Source organism: Sciurus vulgaris (assembly GCF_902686455.1).
Source record: "Sciurus vulgaris genome assembly, chromosome: 14".
Classification (NCBI taxonomy): Eukaryota; Metazoa; Chordata; class Mammalia; order Rodentia; family Sciuridae; genus Sciurus; species Sciurus vulgaris.
The window spans coordinates 85,956,046-85,974,163 of NC_136475.1; the positions used below are offsets into that span (position 1 = coordinate 85,956,046).

At 38.4% G+C, this 18,118-nt stretch overlaps 1 protein-coding gene across 2 annotated transcripts in view; it reads right to left on the minus strand.

Moving 5' to 3' along the window:
* The window catches only part of VSNL1 (visinin like 1), a 108,043-nt gene extending 99,817 nt beyond the window's left edge, over nt 1–8,226 (minus strand). Inside the window, exon 1 of one of the 2 annotated variants that reach the window (XM_079111147.1) lies at nt 8,105–8,226. The gene's annotated coding sequence lies outside the window, so the exon portion shown is untranslated. Of the gene's footprint in view, nt 1–6,601; nt 6,931–8,104 lie in introns of those variants that run through there. The other variant, XM_079111146.1, reaches the window with a different exon arrangement.
* Between the last annotated feature and the right edge of the window lie 9,892 nt (nt 8,227–18,118).

Here is an 18,118-nt window from a genome sequence, read left to right on the forward strand (position 1 = left end):
TTGACTCACTGCGCTGCATTTGTCTGTCTTCCCCCATTAGGCATACATTTCTCGAGACCTGGAATAAGAGTTTATTTAAAGTTCTACAGTTACTACACATGGTTGGTACCCTTTCTCAGGAAATATTTGTTTTAGCAGGTAAGTTAAGCACTGTTAACTGTCCACTGTTTTTCGAAGCTGAATTCCTTATTCAGAAGTTTCATTGTGAATGGGATTCCTACACCTCAGAGATCAAAGCTGTTTGTGAAACATTGGTTCCTGATGAAAAGGATGATAATGCTGAGAATGTCTATCATTTATTACACATTTTCAACAATGAAGCATTATATTCTTTACAGAAAATCTATTTTCTGTTCAAGAATGTTGTGAATCTGTACAAAAACTAAGACTGAGAAGTTAAACAATTTCTTCAAGCTCACAGAACTAAGAAACTGTGGGCCTGGGGATTTTTAACTAAGTTCTTACAGCTTAAAAAATTCTTGCTTGTATTTCCTCTTATGATTTTTTGAGTCAACTGAAATATTGATGAGGAGTTTTCCTATTCACAAACTAAAAGAGATGAAAATGAAATGGATGGTTTTCATCTCATTCTAGGGAAAGAATACCATAATTATTTTGTATGTGAGATTATATTTATTTCATGTTTTAAAATTTTTCATAAAACTTCCCATGTGAGCAAGAAAGCAAACACCAAGTACTTTATGTAAAAGTTGCAGAAACACTTGAACTCCTGGAATAAACAAAATTGATAGTTTTCCATTAACTAATAAAATCTAATGCCAAGAATTCCACCAAATAGGAGTTGCTAATTGAAAGTCAGACTTGTACAGCAGTACTTGATATTTTCAAAATAGAATATCATATTAGTAAGCATTTCAACTCTGTTGATAATGCTTAATTAGTCTCCAAGCAGACATTTTATTTATAATTTAAGATTTGATTTAAAGAAATCAGAAATAAACACATTAATCACAAATTAATATAACCAACACAAACTATTAAACACTGGGCAATCCTGAAGTATCACAGTTTACTATCAACTGCAAAAAACATTCTGAATTATAAAAGGACAGAAATATTAAGGTCTGGTTATTTGCAGTAAAAAAAAAAAAAAAAAAAAAAAAAAAATCACCTGGGCTTCAAAGCACATTTAACATGTTAATGATTTGCAAAAAAAAAAAAAAAAAAAAAAAATCTGTTTATACACAGCTCTCCAAAAGTTCATAGTCTTTCAGAACCTGAGAGATAATAAATAAGCACCAAATAAGAGATGAAAAAGTACATTTAAAGTGATAGATTTCTATCTTCAGAAAAGTACTTATATGAGTATGAACCAAGAAAAATAGGATTTATCTTATGAATGTATAATAATTGCAAGTAAATTTAACAGACTTGTTAACACTTTTTAAGAGAAATACTTCACAAAAATAAAAATAATTAATTAAAAGAACTCACTTTCTATAAAGAGTTCAGCAATTATTTTAATAGCTATATTGAGATTGAAGGCCACTTGGTAAATGACAGGTTCCATGCCTTTATGTAATTTAGAACAAAAGGAATAGAAGGCTCACCCAGAAATAATCCAACAAGTTGTTGGAAATACTGTGAACTATTTTTAACAAAAATAAGCAATTGGTGGTTGCACAGCAGGTCATCTGTGATAAGAAGGCAGTGAAGTAAGGCCATGGAGAAATCCAGAGAAACCTAAGAACCGCGGAAGTTACCCAGTTTGTATGCTTTAAGTTAGCTGATAAGGATATAGAACATGTCTTTAATGTATTCAGAGGCACCTTATTATTAAAGTGTCAAACCTCCTCGAGGATTTTTCAGTCATTTGCTATTCCATTTCTGTTTCATTCATTAACTAGTTTCTAAAGCATCCAGAGATCCTTCCCTTAATAAAGTTCTCAATGAACCAAGCTGGGAGCAACTTGAACTATTTTGATTCATTTAAGAAAGCATAAGTCATCTTTAAAAACAAACCATAAATGAGAAATAAAGTATTGAGGTTCCTTCACAGTGTGAACACATTAAAATAATTCCATAACTTGAGAGACCATGATTTAAGGAAGTGGAACACATAGCCGCCATAGTCTAGATTTACATTTCCTCTTTGACTTACCAATATCAAATTTTGTAAACAGGTGAAAATAATTTATCTTTTTACTTAGTAAGAAATAAAAGTAGGATGAGTGGATGGAAAGGCATTCTATTTAAAAGGCATTAATATAATACTTTATACCTTCACTAAAAATAAATTATAAGATAATCTTTAGCATTTTCCTTAATAACAAGGGTATTTAAAGCAATGTTAACTATATACATGGCTTTAGTAGAAATGATTTGTCAATATAATTTACAAAGTACATGCAACTGATTCTTAAAAGAACACATATTTAATTAGTAAATATTATTAAATTTTTACTATAAAAGCAATACTTTGTACAAATATGGAAAAGCGAAAAAAGGTTATTGAAATTTTTACCCTTGTGAACTGTTTTCATATTGGAGATATATCTTCAAGATAAACATTTCCCTAAAGACTATATATTTTTTGTATTGTAGGGATAATTTGATAACTTACATGGACTCTATCAGCCCATCTCTTCTGTTAATTATGTGAATTAACCACTGGGATAGAAATAGACATCATTCACTAATTTACCTCTATACTATTTGATACTTTAAGAAAATTAATGTTTATATCTACTATATGTAACTGAGATGGATATTGTTGGTTTTGAAACCATGGATTAATTGCATGTGATCCCTTCTATAATAAGGTCTTTCTATATTTCTAGATAATCACTAATTCACAGAGCACAGAAATCACTGAATATAAAGAAAAGACTTTTAGAACAACATTGAAATATATTGGTCTTATCAGTCCGAAAGCCACATTTCATATCAATGTAGTGGGTTGGGGATACAGCTCAGTTGGTAGAGTGCTTGCCTCACATGTACAAGGCCCTGGGTTCAAATCCCCAGCACTGCAAAAAAAAAAAAAAAAAAAAAGGTATTGATGTTGGGTGTCATTTTGAACTCCCCAGGGTGATCCTCTGCAATGTTTGGAATCCATATCTATATTCAATCCAAATTAAAAACCTCAGGCTTACCCAGGACAACATTCCCAATCATATTATTCTATATGCAAACTCCTATACAGAGCACTAGAACATTCCTGGTCATGTGATCAATTACAGAATGTGATTCACATATAGCAAATCAAAGTATGGCACTTATCAGCTACAAGTCTGGGTCTCTGCCGAGGCATCCTGAGATTCAGAATAGCCTGGAAAAGGGTGGGAAGCCAGATGACACCTAATTAACAAAGAACCTTATTTATTTATTTAGGATCAGAATCTATTCAAGACAGAGCTCATTCTAATTCAGTAAAGTTCCGGGAAGAAGGGAGAGGGTGATGTTGCACTGCCAACTGGTGCAAACGCGAGCCCTCACCATCCTGAATCCTCAGTCTCATCGACTTCCAAAACTAGTTAACTCCTCTATCAAATGAGAAAGAGACTCCAGTGTGGTCTTCCTCCAGCCTCACCTCCCACCCATCTCACCCACCTCCCCTAATGCCTGGACATTTTTGAGATAAAAATAGGTGGTGTTTTCCTAAAGGGGACATTTGTGGTGGTTGCAGTAATCTTCCAAATGCCTGGGAGATCACATCTTTGGAGAAAGAACAGGAGAATCCAGGTTATCTTTAAGAGACTTAGAGATTTATTGTGTTAGGCACTTGGGAAATTTTTGTGGAAGCAAGGGAGAAATGAAGAAAACAAGGGACTGAAAAAAGAAAGGAGTAAGGAAGGGAGGCAGTTGGGCAGGCCACATCATCTGCTGCGCAACCCCAATCAGCTAGTCAGGAAGAAAACTGCGCAAGAGGAAAGAAGAAAGTGCTGCCTAAAGAAAATTTGGGCGTGCACGTTCAACGCTCTCAAGGGTCTAAATCTCCATGGCCCTCCTCTGTAGCCAAGCACCATGCCAAGCACCCTTCTGCGGTCTTCCTGTACCCTTCCTCCCCTTCCCGGCAGGTGGCTTCCTCTGGAGGATTTCCATGAAGGCTGAAGACAGGCATTTGGGTTCTGCCTTCTAGGAGCCAGGGAAGAGTTGGCAGAGCCCACTATGTTTACACTGCAGCTTCCTCACTCCACTAGGTCCTTATTCCTACAGCTGCAGCAATTCTGGAGGAGGCTGGATGGGCAGAGGGGTAGGGAAGGCACTGCAGGGTGTCTAAAGGCTGATTCCCTGAGGATTCTGGGGAGTAGAGCAGGGAGAGTTTTCATACAGGAGTTGCTCACGCCTTTGGTTTTGCCAGTGCTCCCCGAAACTCTACAGATTCCAAATAAATTGACAGAGAAGCAGAGGAGGCCAGGAAGGACAGACTAAAAACTCAATAAGGTGGGTATATTAGAGGTGAGGGGCAATGGAAAGGAGAAAGAAAGCTTACAAGGAAAAGAGAAGCAAAGAGAAAGAGTATAAAAGGCCCTTGGAGACCATCTCACAAGATGTGTTGAGAAGCAGACATTTATCTGAAGACTGCAGCAGTCACTGAGGATGCTGAAAACTGCAAGAGAAGGGAACATTTCCACTCAATGTTACTTTTTAGTTGTATATTCCACAGACTAGAAGTCAACTTTTCTATAGCTCCAAGGTTCTAAGCCTCAGTTTCCTTGTTTGTAGATAATGGGTTTGGACTAGGTGTTTTACAAGATCTCTGCCTGATCTGACCCTCTAAGATGTTAGCTTATGATCCAGTGAATCTGAGACCAAATATCTAAGAGCTTTAATAGCCAATTTCCCTTCTTTCTCCACCACCCATTTATCAATGCAGAGCAACACCTGCACCACTCATTGAACCAAGGCCAACTCTCAGTGATGACAAAGGAGTATGGCCCAACTGTGACAAACGATTGGTCTTCCTGCTCTGGAGTAAGGGGGAGGAAAGAACAGAGAAGGCAGGATGATGTACACTCTGGATTTCCAAGGAGAGGTGATTCTTGAATTTCCAATTTCAAGTGTCATCCATTTCAATAAATTATGGATTCGTTTGAGGGTTTGGAAATACTTGGACTGATCAAAGGGTCAAAGGGCTATCATGATCCCCCCTCATTGGGGGAAAATTTATTTAATTTTATCTGAGAGATGGGATCTGCTTCTCTGTGGAAACCCAGACACACTGCCCTGCTCTTCTCCTGCCTGCAAGCTTCCTGCCGCTCTGCCAACCTGCTTCAGTGCAGCATCGCCTGAGGTTATCAGACACCAAGCACGCTCCGGAGCCAGGCGCACAGTGATGCGGTACTCACAGGCACACCACACACAAACGCAGGCAGCTTAAATGACGGTGGGAATAAAATGTGTTTTCACAAGAGTTTGATTTTGAAATTTAGCTCAACCTGAAATGCCTTTAAATATTTAAAAATTAATGTGTAGAAATAAATTTCACTTGCTTCTCTTGCCTTCAAGTGGGAAGTGACACACAGTGTATACTTTGTGCTTTTTACACCCATCAGCATTTTCATTCCATTTTAGTCCCCAAAATATGGACAGGAGGGCAACTCTAGAAAAATGGATTCCCATTCCGGCATCTGGCAGGGTACTGATCCATGCAGCCTTGCACTCTCACCATCTCATCTCCTCCACTGCAAGGAGCATCCCCATTCCTTGCCCCCTTACACCCAGGAGGGTATTCAGCAATCTGTTTTCCTCATGGAGTTTGACCTTGCAAGGACCCTTCTTGCACTTCTGGACAAGGAACAACCCATTTAAACTCAAAACACAAAACGACCTTTTCTCCTTTAAAGAAACATTACCAAACGTAACATCTGGGTTTGCATTTCTCAACCTGCATCCCAGAAGGAACAGACTTGGAATGCAAAGGCAGGTAACTAGTTTGGGGCTGACAGTCCCCATTCAGCAACTCTGAGTCTCAGACTCAAAATCGACGGTGCGGTAAAACAGCTTTCTTCCGCCACCCTCCCACCCGTATTCACCATTGTGACAAAAAATCAAAACCAAAAATTACTCAGTTCTAAGTCCTAAGAGAAATGTGCTTATTTTGCGCCTAACTCCTTGGGTTTTCAACGCTAACATTCCGCTTAGCAATCAACCCCGATGGTCATACCAATCTCATCCACTCAGTTTTACTTAGCAAATACACCTTTGCTGCTTTTTCGCGGTGAGAAAAATGGTGCACCAACCCCACAGATGACAGGTTGGTACTTGACTGCAACCGCTCAATAGTTTTATCAGCAACCGGAAAACTTCACGTCAATTAGGTACTTAAATCTGCCTATGGAAATCCGCCTATTTATAGACTGAAACTAAAAATGAATCTCAGTTCATCTAGCTAGCTTGAGACAAATCCCGAAACACGCCGCATATAAACACTCCCTTTCCCCCATCCCCATTATTCTTAAAGGTCCCCCATGGACCAACAGCACATTCTGATCGCCAGTATTATCCAAGGCAATTGTCACCATGCATTTAAACGCATATATGCAAAACAAAGTATGTGACAATAGCCAAGCATCTCCCTGACAATTGGCTGTGCTACACATGCAGAAATGCAACGAAGATTGTATTTTCCACTTACAGTTACAGCGCTGCGCACGGTCACTTAACGAAAATGATAAAACTCAACAGTTCTTTTTAAAATATATATATATTTAATTCAGGTAAACGGTTAAGCCGTCTCGGTGTGTGGTTCTCTCTCTCTCTCTCTCTCTCTTTTGCTCGGAGCTCTGGGCTGCTGAAATCCCTCTCAGATCGCGCCTTGCAAGCCCAGTCACCGCCGCAACACGCTCCGGTGAATCTCTGCTGCAGATTGGGAATCCCATAGAAAACCTAGGGTCCCTGGAGCTGGATGCGCAGGCGCGCGAGCCTCCGCCTCCCCAGGCACCCCCTCCCCTTTCCTCTTCTCTCTCCTCCCCTTGCTCCGCAGCCCAGCTTGGAGAGCCTGGGAGCTTATGACCAAAAGCCGCCCGGCAATGGCGCATGCTCAGTTAGAGGGGCTCGGAGTTTCCGCGGGTGGATTCCGAGTCTCCAGATTTTAGCAGAAACTCAAAAGGAAGGTAGATTGGAAACCCCACCGGAGAAACCTGCACCTGGACCGGAACCAGGGACAGCGGGTTGAGCTCACCACACCTTGCGGTTACGACCCTGGTGACAGGCTGAGACCAAGATGGGACACGTGAAGCCTGTTTTTCCTGCTGCTCTCAGTCCTAGCCTGCCCCTCGTCTACCTTTTGTCAGCCCGTAAGGTGAATGAGAAAAATGCAGAAATATTACAAGAAAGCTTACTCTGAAAGCTGTAAGCTGGTCTACCTGACTCATTTGAACGAACGGCTGTACTTTTCATTTTGCTGTGGGCCATTTCATTCGGAGGTCTTATGCTGAAGGTACTAGGAGCTGGCTCAGCTAGCACCGGGTGCTAGTTCAGAAGGAAAAAATGTGTATTGCAGGGAGTTGGACCCAAGGCTTCTTGACCAGTGTGCCTTGGAAAAGTCATGCTAACCATCTATGAAAGCTTAATAACACCTCCTGCGTACGGAAAATAAATATTTATTGAACATGCTTTCCTTTTTTTTTTTTTTTTTTTTTTTTTTGGAGGAGTGGGAGAATGGAGGGAAAAGAATGAGTCATCCTGGGAATCCAGGTTTGCGGGCTAAGGCCTTGGACTAGGCTATTTATAAAGCCCCCTTTGTGCCCAAGAAGGGCTACAACTTTTGTCAGCCCTATCCAGCTCCCCAATGGGCCTGGCAAAGCTTAGAAGACTTGGCAATTATTAGTGTCCTGCAAATACTGGTCCCTTCCCTATCTGGAAATAATTCCCAGTTGTTCCTAATCTGATCACATTCCCCAACTACGTATGTTTGTACATTTACACATACAACAATTATGCACTGAACCACCTACTATTGGAAGGCACTGTATTATGCTTTGGGAATAAATGCAGTTAACAAATATCGCTTCTGGGTTTTACATTCAGGTGAGAGTTTTATTTTCAAGAAAGGGAAGTTCGGGGAGAACAATGAAGATCAACATTTTCCTGAAGCAGAGAGATTTACTGTTTTGCAGAGTGTCTTCCCACATCTTACCACGTTCAGGAAAACTGCAGAGTTGACCTTTCTGTACTGCGGACACCAAGAGCGCCTCCCTTGGCAGACGGGCTCTACATTGACTAATCTCCGTTGCCAAGTGGCAACGGCTCCTGGTTCCAAGAGGGGAGTCCAGTTTCCAACGCACTGTAAGAGAAACTGCCCCAGGAGTCTCTGGCAAACGGAGGTTCATGCTAGGTGAGGGTCTCAGGCGGTAAAGTTAAGCCGCGTTCACTGCCAACCGTGCCAGCTAGGAGCTTAGGAACACGCTTTCCCAGGCCAGACGCCTTTGGAAGGCTGCGCAGAGGGACAGCACGCTCCCGGGACTCCCAGGACACCGCCCCCGCCGTCCCTGCCTGGAGGGGCAATTCCTCCCAATGCAGTGACCCTGGAAACCCGGAGCCGGAGCCACGCGGACACCACGCGATGCGGCAGCTGAGCACGTTTTGATTCCGGCCGGCGCTAGCCCGGCGCTTCTGGGCCGCAGTGCGCACTGCGCAGCGGAGCTCCGGGGCCAGGCAGTTTCTTTCTGTTTTCCAGGATGGGGCGGGGACAAAGTCAATTCTGGATGGATCGCTTTTGTTGGCCCGAGAGACCAAGGCTTTCAAAGTAATTTCCCCTTTTTTTGTTGATTTCCCCTACTAAAGCGTTTTATGCTGGGTTCTCTGGTTTCTCTCTCGAGAACAGCCTCCGCACTGCAATCTGCATCCACCCAAGGGGTCATGATGTCATTTCTTCGCTTCTACAAGATATACCTATTTATTGCGCTCTGGAGGTCTCTTCGGTGGCAATAGTTGGTTTTAGATAACTTATTGTCAACTTGTATTTAGGGAAAGAAATATATCCTGGCACTTTAAACCGTGCTCTGTTATAATGAGTGCGCTGTTGTGAAGCTGCTTTGTCTAAATGGACAGGCAACCGTATTTTTAAAAATTCCATTTGCGTAGCAGCGTTGTTTGGCGTCTTAAATGCGATATCTTAACTTTTAATCTCCAGTTATTATGTAGCTTTATCTTCTTAAGCTTCTGATATATTGTTTGATTTTTTTTTAAAAAAGTGCTCTTTAGTTGAATGTTATATGCAGCACGAAATCACAGTAGGGAAACCAGTTCTGAGACATCCAAGGAATGAATGTTAGTGTTTAAATTACAGAAACAAGTTCCTCTCTTAGAACAACAGAATGAACTTTGAGAGAGAAATATGGTAGGGAAACTAAAAGGTGAGGGAGCCCGCTCTTGCTTTCCACCTCCAGGCGTTTGCACATGTCTCCAGTAATCACAGGAGAGGAGAGAGAGCCCGCCCTACGTCTTTTATGCCCAAGGGGAAAGGACTGGAATACTGCACCTGTTGAATGAATGTCTAACAGTTGAACATCTAGCGCTGATTACCTAAGGCCAGTATCCCAACATCACAAAAGGCGGCGTCAGCTTTCACAACCTAGAAATTTGGCAGCGGAGGGTGGAGGGCAGGGGCGGTAGGAGAGGGAGCCTAAGGTACCGTAGAGAGATGGTTATTATTTCTGTGGTGCTAGATAGAATCCTCAATTGACCAGAAACAACTGAGAGCCCCTTTCCTTTCTTCAGTTGCAAGGTAGATTCTTTAAAAGGTTTTTGTTGGACAATAGCAAATTATAATTGTATTTGTTTACAAGGTACAAAGTGATGCTATGCTATATATATAACAGGTGGAATGATAAACAGGCTAATTAATATATTTATCATTTTTCCTACTGTTTAGCTGAAACATTGTATCTTTTCACAGCAGCAGATTATATTCTTTACAGAAGATTTCAGTCTTCCACTTCACTTCTTCCCAAATTCAAACAATGAAACCAAAAATAACTTTTTAGGTGTACACAACGCTATTTAATATTCCTCTCCTGCTCTAATTTGGCATGGACAAGTCAAAAACTGAGTATGATGGTGGAAATGTGAAATGTCAGAGTAGAACAGGTTTGAACTTGTGGCCCTCTGAGCTCATAGTAATATTATTTATTTGAAATATTTGTGTAGAATATATATGAGCAAGAAGGGTGGAACTTAAGACATGGGAGCACTTAGAAAGTTTGGAGACAAATTAAGTTTTTCAAAGTCGTTACAGGAATTTAATAAATGGATTTATATTTATTTAAATTTTTAAACAACAGTTATGCTAATTTTCTTATTAGGGTAAAGTGCCTTTATTCTAAAATCTAAGTGTATTAATCCTTACAGAGGACATGTATGATGTAAGACCCTTACATTTATCTTGACTTTTTATTCTATTTTTAAATATACAGATACACCAACCAAATAACTTCCCTAAAGTCAAATAAGAAGTTATCTCATAGAATAAAATTCTACCACTGTTTTCTGACACATGTTTCATTGTATGCATTTTGCATTCCTTCTACTGTGTTTTTCTAAAATAAGTAGAAAACGCAAGACCACAAAGCAGTGATTCCCATGTGGAGTTCCATGCCTCTATGTGCGGGGAAGGAGTTAAAAGTTTTAATGGACCTAGATGATCATTTCTCTCAGTTCATCTCGGACTGCGCTGTGCTGTGCAATCTATGACTGGAGCTAAATTCAGTTTGAAATATACTCTCTAGCTGTAGACATCAGCTTCCTTTGAAATTTGAACAATCCACAACAAATTTTCTTAAAGCCCTATTGAATGAATCATGATCAAAATTTTGAGTATCCTGGAAGTTTCTTAGAACCTCAGAAATGGTCGTAGCAAATGCAGGTGGTATGCAGTCTAAAGAATAATTTTAAAATGTTATATTCTACTCTATTATCTCTCCTACATTTGGGCCTGGCCTATGGATTTATAGAAGTGCTATTAAACTGGAAATTTGTACCACTATTGATAGTGACAACACACACACAAACAAATGCTGGATTGTATAAGATGGCTATTTCTTTTTTAGGAAATCCTCAATGTTAGACTGTTCTCTTTTTTAATTATGTAAACACTGCAATTAATATATGAATACATTTTCTGAGACCTTCATATTTTAGACCATATCTTTGATCCAAAAGTGTCTTTGAAGACCTTTTGGCCTAAAGCAAATCTTACTGACTTGTTTCTCCCTTCAACCTATTTTCTCTAATATAGATTTTGTACTGAAACTCTCAACCTTCCCAGAAAATCTTATAATAAAATTTAAGACAAAATAAAGTAGTAGAATTCTATATCCCTTTGGAATCAACCCACATTGATTGAAAAAAAATGTTCACAACTGAATTTATATGTTTACCTCTCTCATGTTTTGGTGTTCTTACCACATTCCTCCTTTAAAATTTACTATCCCAAGAAGGGAAAGTTCAAGAAGAGAAAGAGTAACCATTGATGATCTTTGTTTTTTTTTTTTTTTTCAGAGTGCGGGTGTAGGATTTATAATACAATCTCTTGGCGAATACACTGGACTGATTTTTAAGAAAGAAAAAAATGCTTGAGTAACTAAAAGTCGCATTTAGTAATTGTTATAGTTTGGATGCTAAATGTTCTCCAGAGGTCCATGTGGTGAAGCCTTGGCTGCCTTGGATACTGGAGGGAGCTGCTGTGGAACTTTAGGAGGAAGGGTCTTGAGGTAGGTCTTTAGCTCATTGGGGCCATACCCCTTTGGGATATCTGGGATCCTGGGCCCCTGTCTCTTGTTCTTTCCTTACTGGCTATGCTGTTATGGTTTAGATATGAGGTGTCTCCCAAAAGCTCATGTGAGAGAAGATATAAGAAAGTTTAGCGGTGCAATGATTGGGTTGAGAGGTTTAACCTAATCAGTGCATTAATCCACTGAGAGGGATTGTTAATGGGGTGGTAACTGTAAGCAGGTAAGGTGTGCATGGAGAAAGTGGGTCACTGAGGGCATGCCCTTGAGGTTTATATTTTGTCTGTGGTGAGAGGAGCTCTCTCTCTGATCCCTGGTGAGATGTCCTGAGCCGCTTTCCCCACCTCACTCTTCCACCATGATGTTCTGCCTTGCCCTAGGTCCTGAAGAAAGGAGGCACAATCTATGGATTGCGACCTCTGAAACCATGAGCCCCAAAACAAACTTTTACTCCTCTATGTCATTGATATGTCACTCCTATCAGAGGCCCAAAGCAATGGGTCCTCCAAATCTAGGACTGGAACTTCCAAACCTGTGAGCCAAATTAAGCCTTTTCTCTTTATAAGTTAATTATTGCAGGCATTTTGTTATAGTGACGTACAATAGTGAATGCCAGTTGAATTCCTTGTGGTTCAATTCTTCATTTACTGAGAACAGCTTTTAAGCACCTGTATTGGGCCAGGCATTAGGTACTGAAAATGTCATATTCTTTCTTTTTTGGGGGGTGGGGCTACCAGGGATTGAACTCAGGGGCATTCCACCACTGAGACAAATTCCCAGCCCTGTTTTGTATTTTATGTAGAGACAGGGTCTCACTGAGTTGCTTAGCGCCCCGCTCTTGCTGAGGCTGGTTTTGAGCTCATGATTCTCCTGCCTCAGCCTCCAGAGTCACAGGGATTACAGATGTGCACCACCACGCTTGGCAAGATATTCTTGATATTCAATATTCCACTTCACAATAACCTTATTTACATATGAAATAGGTGATCTTATAAACCATTTTACAGATAAGGATGAAATTGAGTCAAAGTATGCTTTAGTAATATCACAAAATGACTTCTTTAGTTAGCCTCAATTCTCCTTCATCCCATTTAAATTAATATTATGATTCTATCTTTATATCTTACCAATGTCTTGTCCACATCCTATATTTAATCAAGATGATCTTCCAAATACAGTGGGCATATTATTGTCTTCAGTAGCCTCCCACCTCCTACTGAGAAAATTTTAAACCACATTATGTATTTTCTACCATGTGGCAGAGACTGATACTTGTCAGTCTTTACCACAGAGTATTAAAATTTTGGGGGGAAAAACATGCCTAGATAAGAGTTAACCTTTCTCAGAATGACTCCATTTCCACCTACCACCGGAAGGAGGACAAAAACAGAGGACTCACTCATTTTTTTTTTAGTGTTCTTACCATATTCTTCCTTTAAAATTTATTTTGCCACTCCTACAGAGTGTTCAAAACAATGGCTATTGATGTTCCTAAATCCAGATATTAGTCTCACTCCTCAGTTTCTTTTATAATTGCCTACAGAATATCACAGAATTTTTTTTAAAGACACGCCAAAGCCGACATCTTCAACTCTCCCTCTTCCTCACTTCTCCGTCCCCATGGATCTGTTCTCCTCTGCTCCCCAGCAGTTCGGTGCCCACTATCAATGCAGTCCTCTGAGCCAGAGCCTTGGATGTCATCTTCAGCACTCGTGTTTCTCTCGCTGTCCACCAGTCATTTCTTAAGTTCTATGAACTGCACCTTCTGAACATCTCATGGATCCATCCCTCACTGCCACCGTGTCATGCAGCCTCTCCTCTGTCTTGGACTTGTGCTTTTTCTTTCTCATAACTACACAAAACTCAAAAACAGAATCCTATCACTCCCTTGAATAAAACCATTCAGAGGTTCCTCCCTTTCAGCAATAAAAATTAAAATTCCTTAGCACAGCGTACGAGACCATTTGCTGGCTCTTTCACACCCTTTTATTCCCATCTCTTGCCTTGTCTTTTTGGTGTACCACGGTATCTGTAGTTTACTAAGCACGTGATAGTATTTTTCTTCTCTCTGCTTTTACTCATGCTCTTTCTTCTTAGAAACTCTTCTTTACCTTGGTTTGCCTTTCATAGTACTATTGATCCTTCATGTTCAGCTGAAATAGTCGCTTAACAGAAGACTCTCTTCCTATCCCATTGCAGACAGTTAACAAGGTTGAGAAGATTAACCAAGGTAGTATGTATTAAAGTACTGTACAAACTATGAAGCTGTAATTAAACACAAGATATTATATTGGCAATCCATTTAATAATTACCAGGTAATAGCTTATGTTGTCCATTTTTTCATTTCAAAAAGCCTGATATATATGTGACATTGTCACAGGTTAAAACTCCTATTTTGATTAGATTTCTAAACCCCTAACTGGCATAAAGACATTATAACATGTATACTAGTTTCTTTCCCCTTGGATAAATTGTATTATGAAGGTTAAATTTCTTTAGTGTGAAGAAACTATAAAGTATTTAAAAGTATTCATTAACTAATTGACATTCAATTACTTTTTTTCTATTTTATTTTCTGTTCCTTAGGAATAAACATTTAGAACTATAATACAATACCTTTGTTTTATGGCCTTTATTTTACAATCCTGTTAACTTGATCCCCAAACAGATATCATTATCTGCACTTTATAGTTCCTTAGGAAGTCCATATTGCAATGCTTTCTAGAAGTCACATGCCCATAATGTGGAGGAACTAGGTGCAACTCAGTATCAAATCCTAGTTTCCAGTAATTATTTTTTTGATGATAACAGAATTCTCCTCTAGTTTCCATTTTCCTCAAGTTTTTCCTTGGGGTAACGAGAAACTTGCTGTAGTCGATTATAAATCTAGGAAGAATGTGAAGTACTATTAAACTCCACTACTATTAAACCAAAATATTTGTCTCACTTTGTTTTTCTTCATTAGGAGATCAGAGAACTTTCAAAACAAAGACAAAGGACATTGAACATACTACTAAAAATTTGTAGTCTAATTCCATGGAAAATTTTGCACGAAAATTGCAAATCACATACTTATTAAGTAATTTTTAACATTTATAAATGTTGCCACCGAACTCAGAGATATCAAGGAATCTACTTTTATTCAAGTTGCTCAAAATATAAAAGAGGTAAATATTTGTATTGCTAAATTCCCCACTGCAATATTTCTGTTGGGACATTGATATTTGGTAGCACAAATATAGCTTAATCACTTATTTCAGTATGACTTATTATATTTTGAATTTAATGAAACAAAATTAAAATTAAAATCAGCAAAAGATCACTTATAATGAGAACAGCTTCAGTTTCACATTTTACATAAATTGAAATTCTATGTATGATTTTATTTGAAGACGAAATTTTACTGCCAAGTTGCAAAAAAACAAAAAACAAAACTATGAGGGGACTAGAACTGGAGGTAAAGAAACTGAAAGAAAAGTTTTTAGTTACATCAAATTATGATCTTGAACCAGAAAAACAACAGTGAAAATGAAAAGACAGTGACTGATATGGTTGGGATAGCATGAACAGAATCTGATGCTTGATTACTTATACAGGAGAAGGTAAAGTCAAACACACTCATAAGATTCGGAACTGGCTCACGGAATCAATGATACTGGGTTTAATTTGTTAAAAAAAAGTGCGAGTTTGGAGAAAAGCAGAGTAAGGAAGTGAGCTTACCATCTGGATGTGTGTCTTGCATTTGAAAGGCTGTAGGCACGTCCAGTGGGGAAGTCGGCAGACATCAAGGACCAGCAGATGTGGAACTTTGGTAAGAGGGCTGCACTAGAAATACAGAACTGGTAGTTGTTCATATACAGGTGATGGATGAGTCCAGGAGAATAGATATGATTGACAGAGGGGAGTATAGAGAGAAGGATCAGAAGGGTAAAACTTGAGAAATCATCTAAGTTTGGAGAAAGGAATTTGGTTGTGCACCTGTTATTCTTTCTATGTGTTTCCAAACTCCAAGAAAAATAATGGTGATTTTACTCATTCTAGTATTGTCAAGTAGTACTTGGGATACTGTCTTTAAGAAAGTATGTGAGGCGTGGCTCAGTGATAAAGTTCTTTCCTAACAGACACCAGGCCCTGGGTTCAATCCCTACCACCACACACACACACACACACACACACACACACAAAGAGGATTAAGTAAAAATACATATCTAACCTAGCTAAAGGGAAAAATGGCCCACTGATAATAATAAAAATAGTAATCTATGTTTTAAATATATGCACGTTGGCATTTTAGAAAATATTAGTGCTTAAAATAGATGATTATTAATTTATCCAAATGTACACACACTACATTCACATGTCTATGATACCTATGTGTATATGTCTATATCTTTCCATCATATTATCATATCTATCTAATTTTTGTTTATATATTTGGGCTCTGTGGCAGATACTTTTGGAAGAATATGCCTACTCTGCAAATCTACAGATCCCTTGTCTCTTATCTAGTTTAAAGAAGTTAGTTCCTGGTTGCTGTTTGATTCTTGATCAGACACCAAAACCTTGATACACCCAATTGTATTATTTATTTTCTTCTGGAAATTTGGATTTGGCATAGAAAGAGTGTGTCAATTTCTCCATGTGCCAGAAAAGTCTAAGGTCTAAACTTTTTCTTTTCATCATGTTTAGATTTGATTATTATTTCCTCTATATTCTATGGAAAGTCTAAATTTTGTTTTCCTTAACATTGATTGGTTTTTCCATACTATTAACTTTGTTCTTTATGTCCAGTGAAGATAATACATTTCGTATGTTTTCTTTTTCAACTTTGGAGTTTCTACCTTTATTTCAGTTGGGTTTTGCTCTGCTTTGGTCTCAGAGAGGTTATTTCCTCCTCACCCCCTCTCTCCCTCCCCCCTTCTTCTCTCCCTCCCTCTTCTCTCTCTTTTCCTTTCTTTCCTTTCTTTCTCTGAAGATGCAAAACAGCTGTCTTCTAAAATTTCTTTTTGTTTCTTATAGAATATTTGTCCAAGAAATGTGTTTTTCCTGTGAGTCTCTAGAGCAATGTCTCCTTTCCTATCTTTGCATATTCAGTGCATAAATTCCATGTCATTTTGTTGTTTACCCCTACTTGGAGGGAGCACTAATTGATCCAGGATTCCAACAAAATTGAGCTTGAATTTTCCATAGGCCCTTTCATTGTTCACTTGGGTACTGGTAACTTCTTTCAGATTTAGCTTTAAAGGGCAAGTTGGTATGCTTAGCCATCAGTTCATTTTGTAATGAACAGGCTCAGCTAAAAAGCTACAATTTGTATTTTTCTTTTTCTTCTATAAGATGATGATAAAGGGAATGACCCTGGTCTAGATGACAATAGAGGGGTTGAATTAAATTTGAGGTCGTTTATACTAGTCTGGTTTAAAAGGTAGGATATATATGGCATATGTTCCAAGAACATATCTCCAAATCTATCCCTATATAATGCAAGTTGAAATTCACCCTTAATCTATCAATTATATCTTAACACAGTTGGTAACATTTTTGTCTCTATCTTTTATGAGTATTTTGATGGAAATACATCAACATTGCTCTTACATTTCTGTGATAATCCATTTTTTTTAAACTAAGTAATGATAATAATTTTCTCTTAATATGGCATAAAAATGAACCCGATATAGCAAACCATTACTACCATCCTTACTCAGCAAACATTTATTAACACTCAATGCTATTCTTGATAGTAAATTATTAATAATGCTAATTTTCATCTAAGATGACACTGAACCAGTTTCTTCCTATTGAAAACTGAATTAAATTCATGCTTTCAGTTTCGAGTTCACTTAAAATAATTTCCCTGAGTTCCTTTCATATTGTTGCTCATGAAAATCAGATTAAATACATCGATCATAGTACCACTGCTAGAAACTAGAATACACATTTTATTTAAGATTTCTTAGGCCAGGTTGATGGATATTTGAATAAAACTGAGTATTAATAAAACTGTAATATAAACAGTATTTTGTAATTAGACTTACATAACACTTTACCAGTGATCCATATTATATATTTTTTTAAGTAGACTATTTTTTAGAGCAGCTTTAGTTTTATAGTACATGTATGTTTCTATTCAGTTCTGGTTATATAGATTGTAGCAGTGTCATAAATTCAAACATGTTGATTGTGGATTGGTTGAAAAATAAGAGTAAATAGATTAATTGTATTGCTTCTTTAATATACTGTAGGTTCTTGATATTCAGGAGGACTATGCCCTAAGACCTTCTTGACTCTAAAACATATGAATATTACTTTGCATAAAATGGCTTTGTTGATAAAATGATCATATTATTGTCTACTTATAGAGTATTAAATAAGTTAAATAACAGTAGCAGAGCTATATGGAACTGCAAACACTGGGTGGTCA